This window comes from Schistocerca gregaria, chromosome 1 (assembly GCF_023897955.1).
Source record: "Schistocerca gregaria isolate iqSchGreg1 chromosome 1, iqSchGreg1.2, whole genome shotgun sequence".
In the NCBI taxonomy this organism is placed as follows: domain Eukaryota; kingdom Metazoa; phylum Arthropoda; class Insecta; order Orthoptera; family Acrididae; genus Schistocerca; species Schistocerca gregaria.
Window position 1 is genome coordinate 886,936,073 of NC_064920.1, and position 22,695 is coordinate 886,958,767.

The window sequence follows — 22,695 nt, forward strand, 5'->3', positions numbered from 1 at the left end:
GCGTGGTGGTATTGACCAGATGCAGCTTATTTTCACCGACTGCCAGCCTCTCCACTTCCCATTGACGCACAATTCGAAAACGCAAAAGGGAAGTAACAGCATATAGGAGGACGGCACATTCAACAATGCGAACAAGAGGTGACCGAGACGTGTAACCGATGGCACCCTATACCATCACGCCGGGTGAAACTCCTGTATGGCGATGACGAACACACGCTTCCAATGTGCGTTCACCGCGATGTTGCCAAACACGGATGCGACCATCATTATGCTGTAAACAGAACCTGGATCCATCCGAAAAAATGACGTTTTGCCTTTCGTGCACCCAGGTTCGTCGCTGAGTACATCATCGCAGGCGCTCCTGTCGTGATGCAGTGTCAAGGGTAACCGCAGCCAAGCTGATAGTCCATGCTGCTGCAAACGTCGTCGAACTGTTCGTACAGATGGTTGTTGTCTTGCAAACGTCCCCACGATCCGTTACAGCCATATGGATAAGATGCCTGTCATCTCGACTGCTTGTGATACCTGGTCATTGGGATCCAGCACGGCGTTCCGTATTACCCTCCTGAACCCACCGATTCCATATTCTGCTAACAATCATTGGCTCTCGACCAACGCGAGCAGCAATGTCGCGATACGATAAACCGCAATTGTGATAGGCTACAATCTGACCTTTATCAAAGTCGGAAACGTGATGATACGCATTTTTCCTCCTTACGCGAGGCATCACAACAACGTTTCACCGGGCAACGCTTGTCAACTGCTGTTTGTGTATGAGAAATCGGTTGGAAACTTTCCTCATGTCAGCACGTTGTAGGTGTCGCCACCGGCACCAACCTTGTGTGAATGCTCCGAAAAGCTAATCATTTGCATATCACAAAATCTTCTTCCTGTCGGTTAAATTTCGCGTCTGTAGCACGTCATCTTCGTGGTGTAGTAATTTTAATGGGCAGTAGTGTACTATTTTCTACAGGATTTCCTCGCGAATCATATTTCTTAAGACGCCAACTGGAACATTTCGCCATGATTTGTCGTCATACAGAAAAACGTGCTTTCATTTCGCATTTTGTTGTTTCTAAATAATCATTCAAAGAACGAGAAAAATTTGGCGATTCTAGTCATCACAGATTTTACATACCCACCTTATCAGTTCATAACTTGGACAAGCTTCGTAATCAGGCACGCTGTGATTTGGAACTTAGGAGTCAAGATTAATATAGGCCTTCCATAGCTTATAATGATCGCCAACCACTGACAAACGCATGTCAGAAGCTTTCGGAAAGATGAACAGTCACTTGCCGCCTTGATGCATCAGAAAGCGCAAGGAAGTCCACCCTGGCGTGACGCTGTGTCTTTTTCTTGATGTCAGGGTCCGCCAACGCGAGACGAGCGACCAGTGGTGATTGTACTGCTAACGGCCGCGCGTCCTTGGCGAGGGCGTGCTTTCTGCGGAGGCGGCGCACAGCGCATTCCGTCGTGGGCTGCCACGGGGCTCTCAACACTGCCCGACCCGCCAGCCGGCATGTATTAACACCAGTTGCTTGCCAGCAACAAAGGCTTTGTCTGATATACCTGGCGTTTCACAGTTCTTATTGTAGGCTTCTAGGAGCTATAGTGGGAGCATAGCAGGTGAATTTTTGATGAGGAATCCAAGTCCACGCCAGTTCTTTTGAATGTAAAATTAATATGAAGACACGAATATTTTCAAATATTTCCACTCCACGATAGGGACACATGTGAGACAATGGACTCTGACGTGTGAGATCTGCCGCAGTCCATGGCATCTGCAGTATTGAGTTGTTGTCGTCGCGTTATCATCTACGTGATGAAGGACGTCCTCTTCAGTGTCGAGAGTATGACGCGTTCAGGGAGGTTGTGATACGAGGTACTATGAGGGCAGCTATATGAAGTATTCGGAACCGCGGTTTTACGTATTATACGATACAATTCTAAAAAATTTATAGAAAAAAACTAATTATTTCATTTGTGTAAGTATCAGACAAAATCACGTAGAAATGTAAGTTTAAAATCAGTTCAGTCATTAAATGGGAAGGTATTTGTCAAAATTCGATTATTTCATGTTGTTGTTGTAGTCGTCAGTCCAGATATTGGTTTGATGCAGCTCTCCATGCTACTCTATCATCTGCAAGTTTCTTCATCTCCTAGTAGCTACTGCAACCTACATCCTTTTGAATCTGTTTGGTGTCTTCATCTCTTGGTCTTCCTCTACGACTTTTACACTCCACGCTGCCATCCAGTACTAAATTGGTAATCCCTTGATGCCTCAGAACATGTCCTACCAACCAATCCCTTCTTCTAGCCAAGTTGTGTCACAAATTTCTCTTCTCCCTAATTCTGTTCAGTACCTCCTCAATAGTTATGTAATCTACCGATCTAATCTTCAGCATTCTTCTGTAGCACCATATTTCGAAAGCATCTATTCTCTTGTTGTCTAAACTTTTTATCGTCCACGCTTCACTCCACACGAATACTTTAAGAAACGACTTCCTCACACTTAAATCTATACACGATGTTAACAAGTTTCTCTTCTTCAGACATGCTTTCTTTGCCATTGCCAGTCTACATTTTATATCCTCTCTACTTCGACCATCGTCAGTTATTTCGCTCCCGAAACAGCAAAACTCATTTACTACTTTAAGCTTCCCATTTCCTAATCTAATTCCCGTAGAAACACCCGATTTAATTCGACTACGTTCCATTATACTCAATTTGCTTTTGTTGGTGTTAATCTTATATTCTCCTTTCGAGACACTGTCCATTCCGTTCAACTGCTCTTCCAAGTCCTTTGCTGTCTCTGACAGAATTACAATGTCATCGGCGAATCTCAAAGTTTTTATTTCTTCTCCATGGATTTTAGTTCCTATTCCAAATTTTTCTTTTGTTTCCTTTACTGCTTGTTCAATATACAGATTGAATAACATCGGGGAGAGGCTACAATCCGGTCTAACTCCCTTCCCAACCACTGCTTCCCTTTCATGTCCCTCGACTCTTATAACTGCCATCTGGTTTCTGTACAAATTGTAAATAGCCTTTCGCTCCGCGTATTTTACCCCTGCCACCTTCAGAATTTGAAAGAGAGGTTGGCTTCTATCAGTTTTTCCATTCGTGTGTAAAGAATTCGTGTTAGCATTTTGCAGCAGTGGCTTATTAAACTGATAGTTCGGTAATTTTTACATCTGTCGACCACTGCTTTCTTTGGGATTGGAATTATTATATTCTTCTTTAAATCTGAGGGTATTTCACCTGTCTCATACATCTGCTTACCAGATGGTAGAGTTTTGTCAGGGATGACTCTCCCAAGGCTATCAGTACTGTATGGGGGCTTAATTAATGTAGAATGCTAATAATTTTAATTTTTAGTCGCTGTTTGTCCGGTTACGCAGTCTCGTAACCGGTTGGCCCTGAATAATATTACTCCGCAATCTGTCTGCACAGAATAACTAAAAAGAATGAAAGGAAATTTCCGTTAACACAATTAATTAATTAAGTTCCCATTAACTATAAAAGCACGAAACAACAAAGCACAAGTATAACTGTTCTGTGTGTGGAAGTGTGATTCAACGTACACATCTGGCACAGTTCTTCCTTAATACGGCAAGCTGCTTTAAACGCCATTTACAATGAAGTAATTAAAAAACCAGAAGTACTATGATTGCTCATAGAAACCAGAATTACAATCAAATACGAGCCAGATGTTTTGTTGACTGAACCCGTGACCAAGAGGCATTGTTATTTAGGGCGTCTAAAATAAAAAATTTCTTTACCTTCATATAGAGGAAAAATACACTTTCATCATTACAACATCCCCAATTGAATAACATATGGTGTCTTGCCCAACAGAACAACTAGTACTCTATCTACGTCTCAACAAGCACAGATCACGCCTACCTCAGAACTACCACTGCCCTCAGCAACTTCTCAGTGGCAACTGCCAGTGGAGGCGGCTGAATAATACTCTTTGGCGCAATCTCTGGCGCTGTGACTCAGTGTAGCCACCTTTCAGTACTTCTAATGGAATGTTGTCTACTACCGTGGCCTTGTTTCGACTTAGGTCTTTCAGCGTTCTGTCAAACTCTTCACGCAGTATCGCATCTCCTATTTCATTTCATCTACATCCTCTTCCATTTCCATAATATTATCCTCAAGAACGTCGCCCATGTATAGACCCTCTATATACACCATCCACCTTTCTGCTTTCCCTTCTTTGCTTAGAACTGGGTTTCCATCTGAGCTCTTGATATTCATGCAAGTGGTTCTCTTTTCTCCTAGGGTTTCTGTTGTAATTAATGAGATATTAATTATTTTGTATCAAGTACCGTTAGTTATATTCCTCAATCAGAATTTCGATACTAAATTTGAAAAGCAGTTTTACTTACTTTTGTTGCAAATCAATGATTTATTATCTTCAAAACTGTAACTGTAATTTCTTATGAAATAACTGATTTTAATCGCAACTAAATTAATGAGACTTCGTTGAACATTGGTTTCAAAGAACTTGTTTTGTTAAGAAACTGTAAAAGCAGTGAGCCTTACAGCTCGGGGCGGCAGGAAAGTTTTCAGCTTGTTCGAGTGCATGATCTGTAAAGTCAGTTTCTTTGAGGTGTGCATTGTACGAATGTTCTGGAACAACATAGACATTTACACGAAATGCAGAGTGGGTGTTGGCATAAATTATTTAATATCATCAGTTTTTCACAGTGACTCCTTGAATTTCTGTAGTGAAGCCGTTAAGATAATGTACCCTTGTTAACAATGAGTTGCTGGAGAAAAGTCGTCGAAACCAACGTGATAAGTACACACTCCAAGCATTTCGTTGGACTTAACACAGACTCGTATTCTACGAGTATGTTAATCCAGCATTTTAACTAGAACCAGGTAAAAGAAAAGAAGCGCTACAGACAATCGTCTTAGTTCCAAACCTATAATTTTCTCGCATCCCTTGATATAGTCTGACAAAAATGCTATGTGATGTCATCACTACAACAACGATGACAACATTGCCCTCCTCTCAGTTTTTGTGATACCATCCTCAAACTTATTTGTATCAAAACGGTGCATTTGTGGACATGAGTTTCTTGTCAAAGCTTAATCAATCAAGTCTCCTGCACGAATCCTGGAATCCTGAGATAGGGATTGTGAAACAACCCGCGTATATCTCAAAGGATTTGAGCGTTTCAGAATGTAACATGGTGATGAAATGTTCAAATTTCTAGAAAAATTAATATAAGCTATTCGGAAAGACGGGTAATATACATTATATATACAAGAGACGCGAGAGAACAAGAAAAATACAAGACCAAAGGTTAAAAAGGACTAAGTCAGTGATGCAGTCTTTCGACCGAAAAGCCACGACGGAAATAAAAGATATATTCACGGGTGGAATTAAAAGTCTGGGTGAAAGAATATTAATGATACGATTCGTTGATGACATTGCTATCCTCAGTGAAAGTGAGGAATAATTGCAGGGCCTGGCGGGTAGAAGGAACAGTTTAATGAGAACAGAATATGGATTGAGACGACACTAACGAGTGGTAGCAGTTATTAGAGTAGCGAAAAATTACCATAAAAACCGGTGAGCACCAAGTATACGAAGTTAAGGAATTCGGCTGCCTTTCAAGCAAAGGTTCACATGACGGGTGAAGTAAGGAGTGTATCAAAAGCAGAGTAGCACAGCAGAAAGATCAATCCTTGCCCAAAGAAGTCTACTAGTATCAAATATTGGCCTTAATTCCACGAAGAAATATCTGAGGGTCTACATTTGTAGCATGCCATTGTATGGAAGGAAATAAAGAGAATCGAAACATTTGAGGAGTGGTGCCGCAGCAGAATGTTGGAAATTAGGTGGTCTGACAAGACAGGAAACAAGATTGTTTTTTGAAGAATAGTTGAGGAGTTAAGCTTTTGGGAAATTTTGAGAAGCGGCAGGTTCTAGGCGGTTCAGTCTGGAACCGCGCGACCGCTACGGTCGCAGGTTCGAATCCTGCCTCGGGCATGGATGTGTGTGATGTCCTTAAGTTCGTTAGGTTTAAGTAGTTCTACGTTTAGGGGGCTGATAACCTCAGATGTTAAGTCCCATAGTGCTCAGAGCCATTTAAACCATATTTTGAAGACCAAGGCTCGCATACAAGAGTATGAAGAAATCTGACATCGAGTAGAGAGGACATAATGAAGACAGTATCGAAAAGGGAAGGGAGATTAGGGACAGTAATCGGTGGGGAAGTCTCACTCGCCAGCACACTGAATAAGATGTAGCGACGTAGTACTTGGTGATGACAATTAGCAATAATTATTAAAACATAATAAACCAGATAGTGCACCATTATTATTTATGTACGTAAAATAGTGCGATTCATACCTGTGACGCGCTCTAGGATATTTTTGGGCTGTCAGAAACTAGACAGGAAATGAGGTATATTAGTCTTCACTTGAAATAGAGTGGATAAGCTAATTAGCTTTGATACGATGGGTTGATCAGAGGGATGATATAATCATCTGCAATGAGAAGCTTATTGACATTACAGTGGGCAAGCTGTGGATTGTCTGGATGTGCAACGAAGGAAGAATGTATTTATGTAGGAATGACAGAAAACTAGAGCTCTCAATGATGATTCGGAACATACAGGAGCTCTGGAACACAAGAAAGGAAATCTGTTGAAAGGTCTCTGTTGGATTCCTTTCATGTTAATTTCTTAAATTTGTTGTCATTTACGGCATAAATTCCTCTTCTAAATTTATTGTGGCGTTTCTGACTATCTGCGAGGAGACTGAGCAGAGGAACTTGTTACTTCTACACATAAACAAGAACGATCTGTCACACTACTACACTTTAAACACAGTTTATATGTAATTCATGACATACAGTCTCATACGGAACCTACATCCGCTTTCTTTTATATACTGTATATGATAAGATACTGTCATCCCCCTTCCCTTCTGTGTGAGAGGATGAATGAGCAAATGTATTTCTAGTTGCATCCTGGATGGTAGCAGACAAGCCTGTCTGCTAGAGAACAGTAGGACCAACGTCGGAACAGGTAGCTACGCTTTCTAAAAGCAAAGAGGTTTCTATCCTTAGTATGGTTCTGTCCGTCCCTTGTCATGTTGGCATAGGAAGCTGCCCATCTGGTCACTTCCGTTTTGTATACGGAAGCACCCTTGGTAGGAGCGCAGGTCAGTCTGTCCGCGGCGAGCGTCTGAAGTGGTAAGATCTCCGGCTAAGCGCGTGTCTGCTAAGTCCGCAGGACAATGGATTTCTTAAGTTCAGCGTAACTGAAAATTTAATCACCTTTATTTCAGGTTTTAGCTCTAAAATATCTAATGTTATCTTAAATTGCAACGCAGTGTACTTCGAGTGTCAACTTCAGAACATCTTTCTATTGTCTATCAGCACCGCTTTCACATAACAAAGTAAAGCAACAACATTACACATGGCGACCCTGTTCTGTGATTCCGCTAGACTCTGGAATCTCTGAAACGTTAGATTGCGAGCGTTGTATAATCTTAATATTTTTCCCTGCAGCGCTCAAACAACTTCTGCGTTGTTTCTGAGCATGTTTTCAATAGATTCACGGCGTTGTTGAGCGGCGTTGTGTTGTTTGTCTTGTTTTGTTTTCCACATTTGTGTGTTTTATAGGTGTGTGTGTTTTTTTTCTCGCTTGTAAATTGCACTGACTTCTATCAAAGATAAAAATTTGTTTTGCGTGTGAAAAAGTGCGTACTAGGTTGGGTACCTTTCGTGTGACTGTCGTGATTTTTGGGAGATACATTGATTGTGATTAGCGTGTTGCTCACCGGGTATAAATTGAATAATGCAGACACGTAACCAAACTAAAAGTAGGCTGTCCAACAACTTAAGCAACATGGAACAAGAGGATAATTTGATTTCGAATATTAACGCGTCGGACGGTTCCGATAATGCATTAGGGAATACTTCAGAGGAAATGCAAAACAGGACGAACGGGCTCACATCAGAGCTAGAAATTAATTTGCCTGCAACTAACCAAATTGATTTGGCAGAACTCATGAAAGCCTTATTGCAACAAAATAAAGAAAACGCAGAGAAATCTGAAAAATCGATCCGTGAGCTAGGCGAACAAATGACGCAGAAATATGAAAAATCGTTCCGCGAGCTAGGCGAACAAATGGACGAAAAACTAATCCAGCAGACAAATAAAGTCGACAAGTCGATGCAGAGAGTGTCCGATGATATCTCATAAAGAATAAACAATCTCGAAAGTGAAATAAAAAGTGATATTATGAAAGAATTAGGCCGAACATTTGAACAAATCGATGACCGTCTGCAAGCCTTAGAACAGGGCAAGCGGAGTCGCGATGCGGAATCGAAAGAGAGCGAAGAACAGCTACTTAGGAATTGCCAAGCGCTGAGAGAACAATGCCAAAGAGAACACCAGCAGGTACTCTCGAGGGTCCAGGAGACGGAAACGCATTGTCCCGCGTCCGTTAGCAACACAGTAGCGGACAGCAGTCAATCGATTCACGCACTCGAACAGCAAGTAGAACAATTGAAGCAGACAGGGGCGGAGGACAACAGACAAATACATGATAAGATTGCGGCATTAGCGGACATCGTAGGCATGATGAAGGTGACGGAGAGCGATAACAATACTACACCGGTAGCGGTCGCAGAGACCGAAGAAGTGCGTTCGCTTCTTAGATTTCAGAAGGGACAGTTCGAAGTGAACAGGCGGCACAAAGCTGTAACAGGCGAATTACAAGAACGCGGGGCGCATCTGGAAAGCCTCATGGGGTGTGATTCTGAACTCGCCAATAGCACTAAAAAGAGCTGTACGAACAGTCCAGAGAGGGACTCCGGCCACGAGGGAGATTTTGACAACATGGAAGAATGTATATTCAGGGGCAGACATGAGAAAAATAGAAACATTCAAGGGCCTCGCCGGGAGGAAATGCGGGGATTTGATTTCAAACATTTCCTTCCGGTGAGAAAGTTTGAGATATTTCGAAATTCGCAAAAAGGAATACATCCACGAGCACGGCTCGAGCAATTTGAATTCTGTCTTCCCCCAGACTGGGCAAGTTCACATAAGATAGAATATATGTGTGGCTATTTGGAAGGCGAACCGGCGATTCACATGAGGTCGGCAGCGCGTCACTGCAACTCCACTCGGGAGTTTCGACAAGCCTGTCTGTCCGCCTATTGGTCGGAAGCGGCAGAAGATAGGGTCAAGCATGGCCTAATTATGCTGCCAAATTTGAACCAGTCTGGTTTCGGCAGCCCAGCACGCCTATTCGACCACATGCTGCAGGCAAATCAATTTCTATACGACCCATACGGGCCTGCGGAACTAATTAGGATATGCATCACCAAATTCCCGATGCACTTGCGCCACGTCATTCTTGCGGGACGATGCAAAGAGGACGTGGAAACGGTTAAGACACTTCTCCAAAAGTTCCAATACAATACAGGAGAATGCCCGCCTAATCAGGCACAAAGTTATTACCGGGCACAGCAGCGCGACCGCAGTCGTGGCCGTAGTACTAATCAACGGCGTGACTGGTCGTCGCGACGCGAGCGGAACAATAATCGAGACCGGCCGTATAGAAACTGGGGAAACAGTCGCGAACACAGGTGGAACAACGGAAATGATGGAGGACGTGGACAAGATCGTGAGCGCAGCAGGTACGGCAACCAGAATCGATGCTATGATGAATACGGTGGGAATAGGACTGTAGGCGGAGCACCTCATGATGCTGAAATTCGTCCGGCTAACCCTAGACATAATCCAGCAAATGGAAATGAACAAAACCGGCAATGACAAACGATCAGCGCAGAAAGCGCCCAATCGGAACAAATGAGCGACGTGGCAAATGAGTAGAAACGACAGTAAGAAGTAGAGATATCGGCGAGGAGAAAGAATTGATTAGTTTAAATTTGTGACGTATGCATTTTGAATAATATGTTGGTAAAAAGTATGATAAAGATGTTTCTATGTGATTGACTGAAGAGATGTTTTTAGTTTTTTATTCTTGTGCAATTAGGATTTAGGTTGGTCCAAATGTGAAGACAAAAGGTTTCTTTGTGAACGAGTGAAATGCTGTTTGTGGTTGTTTTTTTTTTTTGGTGTAAATTGAAAAGAGGCGCTCCTGGGAGAAGCAATATCTGTGTTGAATTAATGCAAAACTCAGGGGAATATCCGATCTGTGGGTATTATGGGTCTGGCAAACCCAGGTCCTCAGCTGTTAGTATCCTTGTTTCCGATTTTCTGCTTTCAGTGCTACTATCTATCTATTACTATTCTATATCTGTCAGTATAAATGAGGATCTCTTACTATAGTATGCGTGCTGTATGAATATTTTAAGATAAGAGAACTCTGAGAAAGGAATGAGTAAGTTTAGAATCTTAAAGGAATGGGTAAGTTTAGAATCTTGAAAACAGGATGCAATAAGACGATTGATTAACCATGGGCTTCCCAATATGCGCTAATATGTTAATATTGATGATATATGTCGTTTTTTGTTCTTTATAGCTGAGTATGTAAAGCGCTGTCTATGGATTTCGTCAGTATATTGATTCCCTTCAAGGTGAAAGAAGAATTGTGGTATGTGTTATTTACGTGGCCCTGAAGTAGTATTATGGCAGTCAAATGACGAGCAGTTTTCCAGCAAATGGAGAATGGAACGGAAATATGGATCCTTTTTGTAGTGTTGATTGATGTTGAGCCAGAGCCTGAAAAATTATTCTGCGTTAATACTTGTCCTAGAAAAGCGACGTTTATGTGTTTTGCTGATGCTGTAAGCATTACAGCTTACTATTTTCGCTGGTACGGGATGCACTGCAGCCTATGTGATTTGTACTGAGGAAATTTCCCTCTTGAAGGTAGAGGAAGATTAAATAATTGTGGGACCGAAGGAAAGCTTGGTTTAATGTAATAAGGATGAAGCAAAACATTTGTCATTTAAACTACAGGAGGATTCGGATCTTTTGTGTCTGTTGTAAGATCGATATGTTAAGATGAAACTGTTTTACAGAATAGAGGTGACCACAATTTTGCCATTCATGAGAAATGAATCCAGAATAACCACCATAGGCGAAATAACTGATTTGAAAGCGAAGGTAACTTAAAGAATGAACGAAATGGGAGCAATATGGGTAAGAAAATGTAGTATAACCTGTATAATTAAAATATCTTTACCCTTTTCAGAGTCATCTGTGTGATTAATTCTTGTGATAACGTAATTTTAGATGAAGTTTTCTTACTGTTTATTTGTGAATATATGAGTATGATAAATGTATAATTGCGAGTCTCTTATCAGGTGTGTCAGCTGGTATAAATGTTTTGGCGTGTAAATAACCATTGTTTTTTTTTTTACTGTGTATGTTTAAGGAAAGTTTCTCCATATTTATCATGTGACAAGACATATGCCGCGAGCGTCAGGAAGAGGACGAATTAGAACAATGTTGTAGTCGTATAAACATTGTGTTGAAGTAGCATTGAAGTTCCTTGTTGGATTAACTAGTAGTGGATTGAAGTAAAATTTTGAGTAATGCATGTTTATGGGTAGTTAGTTTGTAGAATAGACAACAAGTGTGCATGTGTGTGTGTAAATAACATGTGAACCCTATGCTGTCCTGACCTGACTTGCACAAGGCATAATCCTATTCATTTTAGTGAATTAATAAGTAGCATTTGATTTATTAAAACGTAAGTGAACCACATTAGTGATGTGGATTTAGATTTTATATTGTCCGTTCATTTAATTTTTATTTTTATACTGTAAGTCACTTCACTTTTATTTTTTATATTGTCAAGTCGTTTAACTTTTATTTTTATATTGTCGATTCATTTAATTTTTTTTATTTAAAAAAATTAAGTCTCACTTTTGTTCTAAAAAAAAAATTGTGGAAGGCAATACTAAGTGGTATTATGTATGACATTTTGAAGTCACATAACTATGATGAACAATTTCTGTGAATGCAGTTGAGAACGTGAAAGCGAGCCGGCTAAACTCTTACGAGACAGCGGGAGCAGCGAGGAGGAGGACTAGTTGCAAACCGGTGGGTTTCCCAGCAGGACACACTGTCAACCGGGCCACTTCGGGAGCGCGGTCGACCACAAAAGCAGGGTGCACGGCAAACACTTTCCCTTGCACCTGGAGCTAATGGGCGACCGCACCAGTGCGACCCTTCGTGGAGGCGATGATCTGAGATGGCCGAGCGGTCCACCAAGCGGACATCCATCCGCTGGCAACGCACCACACGCACGCGACCGTGGCGAGACGGGCGCGGTGAAACGAGAGAAGACAGGGAATAAAGGGGCGTGGAGCCTTTTGACAGGTAGTGTCCAGAGAAAATGGCAGACTTCAACGACGCCTATCAACATTTCCTGACGGAAGCCCACTGTCAAGCGACAGTTAATCATGGTTCGATGTTCTCTGGTCGCTAAGGGTGGCACAAAGAAGAGCCATTAAGTGTCATCCTCGCCCAGGAATATCAAACCGGCGAGCCAGTTGAGGATAAACTCAAGAATGTAAAACACAAGGGGCGTGGAGCCTTTTGACACATACTGTCCAGAGAAACTGGCAGACTTCTACGACGCCTATCAACATTTCCTGCCGGATGCCCACTGTCAAGCGACAGTAAATCATAGTTCGATGTTTGCTGGTAGCTAAGGGTGGCACAATGAAGAGCCATTAAGTGCCATCCTTGCCCAGGAATATCAACCTGGCGTGTCAAACGAGGATACCGCACGAATTTGACAACACAAACATGGAACCAAATCGAGATGTAGGTGACATGGGCCACCAAGAGAAACTTCATGAGAGGACAGAGAAGGCGGGATTGCACGCAACAGATGGACAAAAAATCCCTACTGACAGCTGCGGCGACGAACCCTCCCTCCCCTTATATTGTGCCTCGGAACAGTGGAACTACTGAGTGTGTCAGTGAACAGTGATTATACGGTTCTCAGTCCAATGCATATATGTGTGTTCTGTCAGAGAAACTTTGACTCGTGTGTTTTGCAGGGGTTCGATTTATTGGTGTTTATTAGACTGACTCTTGTATTTTGCAGGTGTTCTACTTTTTTATTTTTTTATACTTTGACTCTTGTATCTTGCAGGTGTTTTATTTATTGGTGTTTTTTTAGACGTTGACTACTGTACTTTCAAAGCTGTTTTATTTCTCAATGTTTGTTTTTGTGTGTTGTATTAGATTTGTGATATTTTGTTTCGTAAATTCATTCCTGTGGCATAGGTTCGTTTATCAGTCAGATAGCTATTCATGCTCATTGGACAGTGATCGATTAGCCTTTGCATGGGGCACATTTATAGTGAGGAACCCCTTAAGGGTAACAATCACATAATTAATTGTAGTTTCAGTATAATGACATAGTGATCACTGTTTGACAACTAACTGAAATATAGTAGAGTGATTAAATTAGTGCCACAAAGTTATTTTAATTCTACAAATTATTAGTTTTATGAGATATAGAATTTTTTGCGATAACCACTTTGTAAAACATGTTTTTTCTCTTATCTTTTTTTTTTTTTTTTTTTGCTTTTGCGGATTGTGCATTGTAATTTTCTGTTTTATAATACTGATGTTATTTTCAAGTTGTTTTTTTTTAATTGCTGTGGCACCTTTGCTATTTTTATAAATTTTACTTGTTAATAAACAGTCATAAAATTTCCTGTGATCAGTTGGCTCTTGCAATGAGCAAATACTGGTGAACTCCATAAGGGTAACAACCAGAAATTGTTTTCATATTAATGACACAGGAACCATCGTTTTTACTTGCTGACCGAATTAAGACTACACTATCTTTTAAATAGGTGTCACAGATTGTTTATTTTTCTTTTTGAAATTAGTAGATTCTAATGATGTGTTGAAATTGTGGTATTTTAGAAAGTAGCTGGTGACCTTCTGCCTTTTCTTTACATTTTTGGGTGTGAGAATCCTGCTTGGGAATGTCCTAGCATGGCCAGAAAATTCCCTGCACAGTCTTTTCCCGGAGCGTTGTAGTTATGAAAGGTCTCTGTTGGATTCCTTTCATGTTAATTTCTTAAATCTGTTGTCATTTACGGCATAAATTCCGCTTCTAAATTTATTGTGGCGTTTCTGACTATCTGCGAGGAGACTGAGCAGTGGAACGTGTTACTTCTACACATAAACAAGAACGATCTGTCACACTACTACACTTTAAACACAGTTTATATGTAATTCATGACACACAGTCTCATACGGAACCTACATCCGCTTTCTTTTATATACTGTATATGATAAGATACTGTCATCCCCCTTCCCTTCTGTGTGAGAGGATGAATGAGCAAATGTATTTCTAGTTGCATGCTGGATGGTAGCAGACAAGCCTGTCTGCTAGACAACAGTAGGACCAACGTCGGAACAGGTAGCTACGCTTTCTAAAAGCAAAGAGGTTTCTATTCTTAGTATGGTTCTGTCCGTCCCTTGTCATGTTGGCATAGGAAGCTGCCCCTCTGGTCACTTCCGTTTTGTATACGGAAGCACCCTTGGTAGGAGCGCAGGTCAGTCTGTCCGCGGCGAGCGTCTGAAGTGGTAAGATCTCCGGCTAAGCGCGTGTCTGCTAAGTCCGCAGGACAATGGATTTCTTAAGTTCAGCGTAACTGAAAATTTAATCACCTTTATTTCAGGTTTTAGCTCTAAAATATCTAATGTTATCTTAAATTGCAACGCAGTGTATTTCGAGTGTCAACTTCAGAACATCTTCCAGTAATTGCTTTGTCACTACTTTGTGAGTAAAGTGGAACCACGTGTTGATCAGAAACTCTAACTAAGATCATCAATCTTAAATGCGAATGTGCGTGAGATTATAACGTCTCGTCTTAACAATATTTTTCAATATAGCAACTTTTCTTTATGTTCAACCCACGTCCCCGTGTGAGACCAGTACCACGTGCTTATACAATTGTTTGACCCATCAGGTTAACGATAGTAACCAGTTCGAGGCTTTTCCTTTGTAAATTGCTTTTCCATCTAATTTATTTTAATTATCAAAATTATTGTGGAGTTACACTCTTTGTGTAAACCAATTTGACCACGTGAAGCATGTGGTGTAATCATCAAATTAGCCCTCAGCTATTCTTTTCGGGAAGATTTCTCAGAGAGTTAGTATGAATTTAGTATACCAGCGTGTGGTAATTACATGACGGACAGGATTGCGCTACAAACGTAACTTCTTTGGGTGAAAATTGAATCGGTTGGTTGTGGTTAATTTCCTCTCGCATACGTTTCAACGTTCTTCGTGTGTTAATTTATGAATGCAGTGTTGTATGCAGTCTCCCAATCTTGGCTCCATATTTAATGTGTTCCGTAAGATGACAAACTCACATTTTCACAATCCTAAATAAGGCACCAGCTTAGTTATGACTCAAGTTTAATATGCTGGAATTTCAATGATCAATGTTAAAATAAATTTCCAAATATAAACTGATTTATTTCTTTTTATTTAAATTCTCTTTTTTATATATATCACCGGTTTTCGTATGACTATTAAAAGATTATAATTAATGTTAGTCTGGTTGGGAATTTGGTAAGCTAGACTGGATACCTGGTGAAACAGTTGCGCAGTAATGCAAGGTTAACTTCCTCAGATAGCTCACAGCTTTTAAACCGCTCTATTGTCTATCAGCACCGCTTTACATATAACAAATTAATGCAACAACATCACACTGTGTGTTTCAGAACGCCTGAAAACTTTATGAGCTTATACAGTATGCGTTACTGATGTGACTGTCCTTCGTCATGAGTACAGCACTTCCTGAGGCAAATAGCATTACAAATATGAGACTGTTTTCCCATTTCAGTCATAGGGATGTTGCTGTTGTCACTAGCGTTCACAAACGACATATCACCAAGCACACGCACAAAAATCAGAACTGAAAAGTGAGTCATTCTTGAAAGTTCTTGAGTTCCAGGGATTGACATATTGCCAATAGCGATATCGGTAACAGGCAATAATCGTTGAGATTCTCGATTCATATGATGGATAACCATCTATGTACGTAATTCTGTTTGTACGCAACCTTTAGAGCGAGAGTCCTACTAGCACTTGGCCATTCTTTTACGAGTATTTGAAGTACCTACGTATTTAAATGTAGCTCGTTTAGAAGACTGTTCTGTTGTCTTGACTCAAGTCTCTGTGGCTCCGCCCAAAGTCTTCACATGACTACCTAGGTTGTTCCTACGAATGATGATGTACAATTTCTTATATTATTTCTTTCTGCATGTGCTAGTAATCCTTCTATAATGACGCAAATGTTGATAGGATGTTAAAATCAGACCTTGCTTTCTATCTTCTTTATGGTCTCTTTTAAATGCAGCTACAGGTCTTGCCGTCTATAAATCACGTGCAGCAGAGGGTCCCTACAGTTTGCGGTTCAGACACTGTCTGTGGATGAGAAGGATCCAGATTGAAGTCCTCATTCCGTACATTACTTTAATCTATCAGGATGTTTCATTTGATTTTGCAAATTACCTGCCACTTAGCGTCCAGAGAAGATGCCGGTTTACTACTTCCAAACTTCAGATAAAGTCTTTTTCTTTAACAGGACGGTAGCTAGTATTGTACTTCGCGCTGAGTCCATTAGCACTACACGATTTCTGTACAAAAGCAAAAAATATTTTGCTACAATCTCTTCTGTGTCCCATTTATTGCTTTTTTCTTCTGATTTTTGTATCTGCTGCATAACTGTTGCAATGTAAAATAAAATATGACGTCCCGTGCTGTAATTAAGAGTACAAGGGTGAATTAATATAGACGTTCCCTGACCTGTTATAAGAAATGGAATTAAGACAATAATTCTTAATGGATAAATAATCCAATAAATAATACTGAAAATTCAGCTAATACAGTGAAGCTCCAAAGAAACTGGCATAGGCGTACACAAATGCTGAGATATGCGAACGGGCAGAATTCGCCGCTGCGATCGGCACTCCTATATAAGACTACAAATGTCTGGCGCGGTTGATAAATCGGTTGCTGCTGCCACAATGGTAGGTTGTCAAGATTGAACTGAGTTTGAACGTGGTGTTATAGTGGCCGCACGAGCGATAGGACACAGCGTCTCTGAGGCAGCGATGAAGTGGGGATTTTCCCATACGACCATTTCACAAGTGCACCGTGAATATCAGGAATCCTCCGACATCGCAACGGCTGCAAAAAGAGCCTGCAAGAATGGGACCAGCGACGACTGAAGCGAATCGTTCAACCTGAGAAAAGTGCAATCCTCCTTCAAATTGCTGCACATTTAAATGCTGGGCCATCAAAAAGCGTCAGGGTGCGAACCATTCAACGAAACATCATCGAAGGCCCACTCGTGTACCCTTGATGACTGCACAGCACAAAGCTTTACGAAGCGCCTGGGTCCGTCATCATCGACGTTGGATTGTTGATGACTGGAAACAAGTTGCCTGGTCGAGCGAGTATCGTTTCAAATTGTATCGAGCGGGTGGATGTGTACGGGTAAGGAGACAACCTCATGAATCTATAGATACTGCATGTCAGCAGGTGACTATTCAAGCTGGTGGAGGCTCTGTAATGGTGTGGGGCGTGCACTGTTGGAGTGATATGGAACCCCTGATAGTCTAGATACGACTCTGACAGGTGACACGTTTGATCACCTGCATCTATTCATGTCCATCGTGCATTTCGACGTACTTGGGGGCAATTCCAGCAGGACAGTGCGACCTCCCCCCCCCCCCCCCCACACCCACACCTACGCACAAACTTGCTATAGAGTGGCTCCAGAAACGCACTGTTTTGAATTTAAACACTTTCGCTGGCCACGAGACTCTCCAGATATGGACATTATTGAGCATGTCTGGTATGCCTTACAACATGCTGTTCAGAAGAGATCTCCACCTCCTTGTACTCTTACGGATTTATGGACAACCCTGCAGGATTCGTGGTGTCAATTCTCTCCAGCACTACTTCAGCCATTAGTCGAGTCCATGCCACGTCGTGTTGCAGCCCATGCGGCAGTTATGCGTACTCGTCGGGGCCCTACACGATATTATGCAGATGTACCAGTTTCTTCGGTTCTTCAGTGTAATATGACAATGGGGGTTGCAACCCACAGTTCAAGCAGTGGCCACTAGTCAGAGCTGCAGTCGCAGCACTGCAGACTGGCTGGGAAGAAATTCAAACATGGAATGGGGATTGGAGGAAATTAAAAAGAATTTCAAGATTCAGTTATGCTAGGTGGAAATTAAACAAAGCAAAAGACGTTTGTAATAAATCCAATATGGGATAACTATCTCATTTGTGCTAGTTATCATAATGGTACCATATTCAAAGTATTCAAAGGACTTGTTTTATTCATGAAAACAGGCGAACTTCACCTAAATTGCGTAAATTGGTGCCATGTTTGAAAAAACCAAGGACGACCTGAATTTTGCACCGTCTAGGATTTTGATACTTCCTGCCAACACAGTATTGTCTTTCGTGACTGCAGCGTCTTGACTGTAGCGCCAGCTAGCATCGTTGCTTGAACTGTGTGCTGGAAACCCATAAATGATGTGAACATACCATTATTTCCGAACCGTAAAAGGTCATGAATTTCGTTAATACACATATCAGAAAGTGTTTTGCAACACCCCGGTTCCCAGAACTCCTGAATATAGACGTTGACTGTGGATATTGTATCACAGACACAGACTCTTGGACTGTTCAGAGACGTCACTAAGCCCGCCCATACATGTAAGCAACCATGCATGAGCAGCGCCTATTAGACTGAGGGGGTCCGACAGCCGGTCAGTTCCAGTCATTTCACCAGGAAGGAGGTCACGGCTCGTGTTGCCTAGATGGTCAATACCGCGGTTCGATCGCGTCCGCATTGTTACTTTGTGCCAGGAAGGGCTCTCAACAAGGGAAGTGTCCAGGCATCTCGGAGCGAACCAAAGCGACGTTCTTCGGACATGGAAGAGGTACAGAGAAACAAGAACATGCCTCGCTCAGGCCACCCAAGGGCTACTACTGCAGTGGATGACTGCTACCTACGGATTATGGCTCGGAGAAACCCTGACAGCAAAGCCACCATGTTGAATAATGCTTTTCGTGCAGCCACAGGACGTCGTGTTACGATTCAAACTGTGCGCAATAGGCTGCTTGATGCGCAACTTCTCTCCCGACGTCCATAGCGAGGTCCAATTTGCAACCACGACACCATGCAACGCGGTATAGACGGACCCAACAACATGGCGAATGGACCGCTCAGGATTGGCATCACGTTCTCTCCACCGACGAGTGTTAGATATACCCTCAACCAGACAATCGTCGGAGACATGTTTGGAGGCAACCCGGTCAGGCTGAACGCCTTAGACACACTGTCCAGCGAGTGCATCAAGGTGGAGGTTCCCTACTGTTTTGGGGTGGCATTATGGGGGGTCGACGTACGCTGGTCATGGAAGGCGCCGTAATGACTGTACGATACGTGAATGACATCCTCCGACCGATAATGCAACCATTTCGGCAGCGTACTGGCGAGGCATTCGTCTTCATGGACGACAATTCGCTCCCCCTTCGTGCAGATCTTGTGAATGACTTCCTTCAGACATGAAACCTATCGAACAGGCCTGAGATAGATTGAAAAGGGCTGTTTATGGACGACGTGACCCACAAACCACTCTGAGGGATCTACGCCGAATCGCCATTGAGGAGTGTGACTATCTGGACCAACAGTGCCTTGTGGATATATAGGCATGCATCAGTTCAAGAGGACTCTGTACTGGGTATTAGAGGTACCGGTGAGTACAGCAATCTGGACAACCACCTCTGAAGGTGTCGCTGTATGGTGCTACAACATGCAATGTGTACTTTTCATGAGCAATAGAAAGGGCAGAAATAATGTTTATGTTGATGTCTGTCCCAATTTTCTAGACAGGTTCCAGAACTCTCGGAACCCAGGTGTTGGAAATCATTTTTGATGTGTGTAGTTGACCTTATACTATTCCGAAAACCTATGAATGGTTTATGTCAGACAGAATCGTTACTGTATTTGATGGACAAAGTAGTGGCTTCATTCTCTCACACTTTGCGAGCATTGTGGGTGGAGATTTCTACTCAGATTGTCATCCCTAACCATGAATAACGATATTTTAGCGCTGTCCTTACGTGAGATATGAAATGCTATGGGATGGTATTCTCGTTTCAGGTGTGTTTTCCTTGTCCTTCAATGGTTCTTTAAACCAGTAACATTACCAGCTCTTGAGAGCTGAAAACTGCAAACGAATTCTGATCCTACCCTGCCAAACTTATTCTATACAGTCCAAATGAATCTGGTTCCCTTTTTGTTAAGGACACAAGTTAAACAATATTACTAACAAAATAATTTTTAACTAGGATAATATTTTTGAAAAGAACAATACAGATGAGATCTCGAGTATAAACAGCTATGCCGCGTCCGCTCTGTTTGGACGACTTCGCTAAGAGGCACCTGGGAAGGCCAGCGCGGATGCGTGTTTGTAAACCTCCGTTCGCCAGTGGACGGAGCCGTTGCTATGACAACCCCAACTGCCCTCCGCAGCCCCGATTCCGATAAAAACACTCCCCGTCATATTGGGGTGGCTGCTGGACTCTGCAATATGCCGTGGCGTCCGAGCGGAACAAAGGAGTCCCCTTCAACTGTGCCACCCCTCCGACTTCACTGTTTTTGCTGGACTGGAGAGTTTATTTGCTACTGACTGTGGAAATCTAACTTTAATGAAATAAGTGCGTATCTGGGGTGTACGCAGAAGTCCAGTGCAACTTAAAATTTCCTGACACAGTCAGACAGCTTTAATATTCGGTTAAACAATTTCTAATGAATATTTTCGAAATTAGATTTTGTATCAACTGCTTGTACTACTTGCTCAAAATTGCTTGAAAACAAGAGATCCACGTAACAGTTGCAAAAAAGGCCTGAACTCTGGAAACCAGTTACATAATAATAACCTGTTTATGGTTTCTGTTTGGAGCAAATTTATAGCAAGTATCCAAATGTAATCATTTCCATTGGCCGCCTTCAAGTTACAAAGCCTGTAAATAAGTATTTGATGCTGTAGTGTTATTCGCGATATACGCATGTAAAATAGTCTGTAAGTCATCAAGTAATTATCGAACATTTTTTGTAATTCATAAGTCTTTCGACTGGTTTGACGCTGTTCACCATATTTTCTTATCTTATGGTTTTGTTTTCATCTCTACTTAAATGCTACTCTCAATTACTCTCAAATTCTTTCTTCTCCTTCTCCTGCTCCTTCTTTTTCTTGGCGTTTACCCGGTATCTTCAGAAGACCATCATATCAATTATGGTTTGATTTGGCAATGTCAGTGGTAGAGGGTGGCCGATGGCGCTCTTGCCTCTTCCCCCGCCCTCCTGCCCCGCCCATTTCTATCCCAACCGTCAGCGTCCGTTACCCCATGGGAACGTGGGTGAACATTTTCTTACTGTTTGCGATTCATGTAACTGAGAACTGAGGCGAGGCAAGGGTACCTGTCCAGTATTTATTTAGTCACATGTGGGAAACCGCCAAAAAACCACAACCAGGCTGACCGGCACACCTGCTCTCGTCGTTAATTCGCTGGGCGGATTCGAATCGTGCCCAGTACACCCTGGGGAACTGTAAGAATAAAGACCGCTTTTGTTTATAATCTAATACTAATTCCATTTACAAGCTCACTGTAACGGGAACCTAACGGAAAGCTTCTAAAAAACCAGATCATTTACTGCCTTTTCCAAGACCGTTTGTGTAAAATTTGCTAAACAAAGCTATAAACGACAACTGAATTAACTAGAAACAATACAAAGGAACTAAGGTTTTGCATGTTGAGAAAGTTCAATCATAAACGAAAGGAACAGAGACTGAGATTTAACGGACCTCCACCGACGAGATCGTTAGAGATGGAGCTTAAGATCGTACAAGGATGAGGAAGGAAAGCGGTCGTGTATTTTCAAGGGACTCATTGCAGCGTTCACCTTAAAGTAAGAAACGCACGTCAAATCTAATTACTAACGGCCGAATTTGCAATTAATACTCCATATTACAATATCTTTTAAATGAGGAGGAAACACAGCAAAAATTGATAACAAGTGTTATCCCTAATATAGACTGACGAGACTTACGTCAGGTGTACACTATCTGATCAAAAGTATCTGGACACCACCCAAAACATGCGTTTTCCACATTAGGTGCATTGTGCTGCCACCTACTGCCAGGTACTCCATATCAGCGACCTCAGTAGTCATTGGACATCCTGACACAGCAGAATGGGATGCTCCACGGAACTCATAAACTTCGAACGTGGTCATTTTATTGGATGTCAGTTGTGTCATACGTCTGTACGCGAAAGTTCCACAGTTTCCGGTGTGATAGTGAAGCGGAAATGTGAAGGGACACCTACGGCACAGAAGCGTACAGACCGACTCATCTGTTGACAAACAGAGAACGCCGACAGTTGAAGACGGTCGTAATGTGTAATAGGCAGACAGCTATTTAGACCATCACACAGGAATTCCAAACTGCATCGGGATCCACTGTAAATGCTATGACAGTTAGGCGGGAGGTGAGAAGACTTGGAGTTCATGGTCGAGCGGCTGCTCATAAGCCACACATCATGCCGGTAAATACTAAACGAAGCCTCGCTTGGTTTAAGGAGCGTAAACATAGGATGACTGGACAG